Here is a 6,721-nt window from a genome sequence, read left to right on the forward strand (position 1 = left end):
CTTCTCCAACTTGTACGTAGTAACTGCAGTAGTCCAGATATTGCTTCATTATTCACTTCGAGACAGATAAATGAATTAACTGACAGCAGCATGACACAGCAGTAGCTACATTAGGGCTGGTATAGTCTTGTACACAGTATTATTATTACAACGATATTATGAAAAATGAAGTTGCCACTCACCATACAGTGGAGACGCTGAGCCGGTCACTGTGGCCAAGCGGTTCTAGGCGCGACTGCTACGGTCGCAGGTTCGAATCCTGCCTCGGGCATGGATGTGTGTGATGTCCTTAGGTTAGTTAGGTTTAAGTAGTTCTAAGTTCTAGGGGACTGATGACCTCAGATGTTAAGTCCCATAGTGCTCAGAGCCATTTGAACTATTTGGAGATGCTGAGTCGCAGATAGGCACAACAAGAAGTCTGTCACAAATAAATTAAGCTTTCGGACAGTAAGGCCTTTGGTGGGATTTGCAATACTCGCCCAATCAACAACACAAAATCAGAATTATATCGATATGGCGTCATTTTAATGTGTCATGTTGATGGTAATTAGCCACGCCCACGTGACTGAAGATGAAAGAAATTTTAATATCACCGATCGCCGCTCAAAAACTTTTCAAGCCCCCTTTACCTTTTATTAAGAGAGGCTGAATTTTATTTGTCGTCTGAAAATCGGCAGCAACTAAAAAGTCGTATAGAATTCAGGCAATAATGTAATGATATCTGAATAAAAACAGCCACATTGTTCAGTTCACAAAATCATTTCTTAGTTTATCCATGTCCAGGATCTGTGTTTCTATCAACTGCAATAACCAGCAATCAGTTGAACAAAACAAATTTTCTTTCCGTTACCGGTTTCAGCTAACGCGTTATTGCGAGGGTCAAAAGGTTCTGACACTCGAAAATAGTGCGATAATTATAGCCTTCTGAAGAAGGGTGCTATGTGCTGGAAACCGGCAGAGGAAATAAAATTTCTTTTGTGCAGCAGTATACTGCTTATTTCAATTAATAACATGATTTATCCTTCCGGAAAAGGTAAAGGTGGGTTTACTGTTATTTTTGCGTACATGCAGTTACACACTACAGCAAAAATAAATCTTTTCTTGTTTCTCCAACGTTTTTTTGCGAACGAAAATATTTTATCATCTCTGACGGTGGTCAGCTAACTAATCGATCGAAGCAGCAGAAAGAGTAGAAAGGCACAGAGGCGTCACTGGCATGGATCTAAAACGATTTCCTCACGCTTTCCTCCAGGGGTGGTGGTATCAGAAAATCCAGTTAACCAATTTAACCCACAATTCAATTCAGTTCTCGTGTTGTGCCAGGTGGTTATATTAAAGTGCAGGTATTCACGGAGGTCCAGTGTGAGCTGTAACTGTCGTATGGCAGCGAAACTTGGCAGATATAAATGTGGAACTGAGTTGCGATGGGAAAAAAAATTAGTTGCAAATTTGGTCACCAGGTGAAAATCTGGCGCTGTACACCATCTCGTCGATGTCTCTGGTGCTTATACTGAACAAACTGGGTAAGTAGCAGTTAATAACGAAATCAACAATTCACTTGTTCGAGCTTTTCTGCACGAGTCCCATCGCAGTCCATTATGTATGGAAACACTTCCATATGTCTTTCTTGCATTCACACACGATGTAAGGAAGCAGCATACTCACGCCTTATAAAATTCACTTCAGTCTTTCCATTGTGTGCCAGCTTAGTCCGCTGTAACTAGCTCTGACGTCATAAATATTGCGCAATACTTTAAAACGAAGTAAATAACCTGCGACGTTTCTAGCATGTCAGGAGTAATACTAAATCAATATGTGTTGAATATCAGTTCAATAACTTTAACCATTTACGAAATTTGGACGTTTTTTCTGTAAAAATCATTGGCGCAACAGAAAAGAGCTAGAACCTTAAAAATTTATATTTAGATTCCTTTTGCATAATAATTTAGTAGAAACAGTATTTTGATTCTCACAAATTAAAATTTTAGTTGAAAATCATGATTTTCTGGTTTTTATCTTAAAAATTAAGGAAGCAAGATGGATTAAGTAGGCGAATAAATAAAGCTAGGATGTTTGAATTTAAGTAGAAGGGAGTCCGCTATAATCATAAAGATGTGAGAAGTTTCAACTGAATAACTATAAAACTATAGCGATAGCGTATCTCCAAAGGGTAAGTTCAGAGCTCGTCTACTGCGTGTAGTGTAATTAAATTAATTATCTCGCCCAAAATATTTGACTTAGCCACGTCAGACTTTTATTATGATTACCTACCTGTGTGCTGATTGTACATTTAAATTGAGAGCTTCATCGGCCATCAGCAAAGGAAGCAATGATTTATTCGACAACTTAAAGTGGTGCATTACTAGCCCAGCGGCTAGTCGGGAGAGCAGATTTGATCAGGCGTTCCCTTAGCCATCTGCACCGCGGCTTTATATGTAAGAACGCTGCGCGAAAAGAGGACGGCCCCAGTTCTCTCCAGACGCTGATTAGCGCACCACCTGTGCCGGGAGTCGCGGTCGCGTAGTGTCGGTATCATAGCTATAAACAGCCTCGGATGCCGTAATAAGTTACTCGGGATATGCGTAACCATGAAATCGTTTTCGAGTGAAGTGTTAATTCTGGGATGACTTTAATGATCTTCAGTTTGCGTATGTCGTATTTTCACGTGCCGCTACAGGACAGACATTCTACCATTATTTAGCGTGGCGTTTGATGAACATTATCATCAAACTACGGCGAGCATTCACTTAAACATTTAATTTGAACAGTTATAGTTGCATCAGCGCATTAGACTCTGAACTGCTCTGGTAGTTGGATTGTGTGGATTCATTTTGGTCTGTGACTTTCAGAATATAGTGAACATTTTACAGAGAATGGTTTTTGATTATGAATCCCAGACAATCTCCTAATTTCTCAGAGCTATAAGCTGTAGCTATAAATGTATTTCTCAGATGAAGTGGGCACTAGGAATTCTAATTAGTCTTCACATTTTGCTAATCACTTTCTGGTTGCCAATATTGTAGTTAGAGAGCCAGTGTTGAGAACGGCAAACAACAGCATTAAATAAATAATAGCAACATTAACAATTATTCCTCCCGCCGCCCCACAACCAGTTTCGCACCTGGTAGCGGAAACTGGAACTAAATCTCTGTGAGTAACTGCACTTCAATTATAACCACCTGCTATTTTATTTCCTATCCATGTATATGTAGCTGCACCTGCTATTTTATTTCCTATACACTTGTACCGCACGAACACGTAGACTCTCCCTCTCCCTCTCTCCATCCCTCTCTCTCTCTCTCTCTCTCTCACACACACACACACACACACACACACACACACACACACACACACACACACACACACACATATGTAGACAAGAGCAGAATGGGTCTTGTACTACGTCTGTTTATCCCACACACACACCTGCGGTCTGTTGCTGCTGACATTTTCGTCGCCGCTAGCGCAGTTCTTTATTGGACGACAGTGAGTCCTGCCAACGCAGCAACTGCCGCCACACTTAAAATGCAGACGCTGACACGTGTACGCGTATGCGAGAGCGAGCAGGTACAATCTCGGCCTGCACATCTGGTTGTTCCAGCTCGCCCCTTCCCGGCTCCCGTCCGCTATCACCACCACACGTTGCAAACACGCAGCGCACAGTATCCACAGAGACGAGCAGGCTTGCCAACCGCAATCTAATTACAAGTTGGCCGCTTTTGAGCGTGCGCCGCGGTGGCTGTATTCGTCGGTGTGGGAATCGACTCGCAAACGCTGTCGGTGTGTCAGTGAAGAACCAGCTGCTGACGGTGGTACCCTCCTACTGCTGGCGAAACTCCAGCCCTGCTCAGCTCTTCCCTTCCATGCGACCAATTTTTCCATCATTTCGGAAGAATACCATAAGAACGAGAAAAGAATTAAAGGTAACTCATACAGCCGATTGCTCAGGTTGAAACGTCCCCTTAGAAAAATTATAAATGACTGTGCTTAAACTGGCACACAATATTTTTAGCGCAAAGCATTCTTTCAATAATCTCTACAAAAGAATGGCCCTGACTAACAATAACCTATACCTTTCATGAATCACTTACCTCACAAAAATCTTCGTTACTCGAACTACTGCAATACAGCGAGCGCCAATACTGCCAGCTAAATAAAAGATTCTAACTACTGAAGACACTAACTACTGATAGGCATAGTTAGCAAATGAAAGATTTTTATAGGGAACAAACAATGTATTTACCTTAATAGTGCTCTAAAGTCATAATATATATATATCAGTTCATAACATCCAGTCTTACAGATTTACTGTCTCTGATGGACACACGTCCAGATCATCCGCTCTCAAAACTCCGCCATCTCTCTCCCCACATCCACCACTGCTGGCGACTCACCTCCAACTGCACAGCGCTACGCGCTGTGAACTTGCGACTGCCCAAAACTACAATAGCAAATTCCAACAATTCAAACCAGCCACAGACTGCACACAGCACAGCCAGTGATTTTCGTACAGAGCGCTACATGGCGCTACCAACATAAAAACCTAAACAGCCTACTTACAAGGTCTGCAAATTTGTACTTTGCGACTTTCCTCTGAATATTTCTGTGCGATCCTAATAACTTTTATACGTTGAGTTCAGAAATGTTGACGATTTTCCTCTGTCATAATGTCTTTTCACAAAGCACTGACGAAGATTCACAAAATTCATACAAAATACATAACTTAAATACACTCCTGGAAATTGAAATAAGAACACCGTGAATTCATTGTCCCAGGCAGGGGAAACTTTATTGACACATTCCTGGGGTCAGATACATCACATGATCACACTGACAGAACCACAGGCACATAGACACAGGCAACAGAGCATGCACAATGTCGGCACTAGTACAGTGTATATCCACCTTTCGCAGCAATGCAGGCTGCTATTCTCCCATGGAGACGATCGTAGAGATGCTGGATGTAGTCCTGTGGAACGGCTTGCCATGCCATTTCCACCTGGCGCCTCAGTTGGACCAGCGTTCGTGCTGGACGTGCAGACCGCGTGAGACGACGCTTCATCCAGTCCCAAACATGCTCAATGGGGGACAGATCCGGAGATTTTGCTGGCCAGGGTAGCTGACTTACACCTTCTAGAGCACGTTGGGTGGCACGGGATACATGCGGACGTGCATTGTCCTGTTGGAACAGCAAGTTCCCTTGCCGGTCTAGGAATGGTAGAACGATGGGTTCGATGACGGTTTGGATGTACCGTGCACTATTCAGTGTCCCCTCGACGATCACCAGTGGTGCACGGCCAGTGTAGGAGATCACTCCCCACACCATGATGCCGGGTGTTGGTCCTGTGTGCCTCGGTCGTATGCAGTCCTGATTGTGGCGCTCACCTGCACGGCGCCAAACACGCATACGACCGTCATTGGCACCAAGGCAGAAGCGACTCTCATCGCTGAAGACGACACGTCTCCATTCGTCCCTCCATTCACGCCTGTCGCGACACCACTGGAGGCGGGCTGCACGATGTTGGGGCGTGAGCGGAAGACGGCCTAACGGTGTGCGGGACCGTAGCCCAGCTTCATGGAGACGGTTGCGAATGGTCCTCGCCGATACCCCAGGAGCAACAGTGTCCCTAATTTGCTGGGAAGTGGCGGTGCGGTCCCCTACGGCACCATGGAAGTCATTCCCTCATGTCTTAGCAGATGTCCTATCACCCTGTCCCTTCTCCTTATCAGTGTTTTCCACATATTCCTTTCCTCCGATTCTGCGTAGAACCTCCTCATTCCTTACCTTATCAGTCCACCCAATTTTCAACATTCGTCTATAACACCACATCTCAAATGCTTCGATTCTCTTCTGTTCCGGTTTTCCCATAGTCCATGTTTCACTACCATACAATGCTGTACTCTAGACGTACATCCTCAGAAATTTCTTCCTCAAATTAAGGCCGGTATTTGACATTAGTAGACTTCTGTTGGCCAGAAGTGCCTTTTTTTGCCATAGCGAGTCTGCTTTCGATATCCTCCTTGCTCCGTCCGTCATTGGTTATTTTACTGCCTAGCTAGCAGAATTCCTTAACTTCATTGACTTCATGACCATCAATCCTGATGTTAAGTTTCTCGCTGTTCTCATTTCTACTACTTCTCATTACCTTCGTCTTTCTCCGATTTACTCTCAAACCATATTGTGTACTCATTAGACTGTTCATTCCGTTCAGCAGATCATTTAATTCTTCTTCACTTTCGCTTATTTTAATTCCACTCCTGAACATTTCTTTTATTTCCATCATTACTTCCTCGATGTACAGATTGAAGAGTAGGGGCGAAAGGCTACAGCCTTGTCTTACACCCTTCTTAATACGAGCACTTCGTTCTTGATCGTCCACTCTTATTATTCCCTCTTGGTTGTTGTGCATATTGTATATGACACGTCTCTCCCTATAGCTTACCCCTACTTTTTTCAGAATCTCGAACAGCTTGCACCATTTTATATTGTCGAACGCTTTTTCCAGGTCCACAAATCCTATGAAAGTGTCTTGATTTTTCTTTAGCCTTGCTTCCATTATTAGCCGTAACGTCAGAATTGCCTCTCTCGTCTCTTTACTTTTCCTAAAGCGAAACTGATCGTCACCTAGCGCATTCTCAATTTTCTTTTCCAATCTTCTGTATATTATTCTTGTAAGCAGCTTCGATGCATGAGCTGTTAAGCTGATTGTGCGATAATTCT

The sequence above is a fragment of the Schistocerca serialis genome, chromosome 12 (assembly GCF_023864345.2).
Source record: "Schistocerca serialis cubense isolate TAMUIC-IGC-003099 chromosome 12, iqSchSeri2.2, whole genome shotgun sequence".
Taxonomy (NCBI): domain Eukaryota; kingdom Metazoa; phylum Arthropoda; class Insecta; order Orthoptera; family Acrididae; genus Schistocerca; species Schistocerca serialis.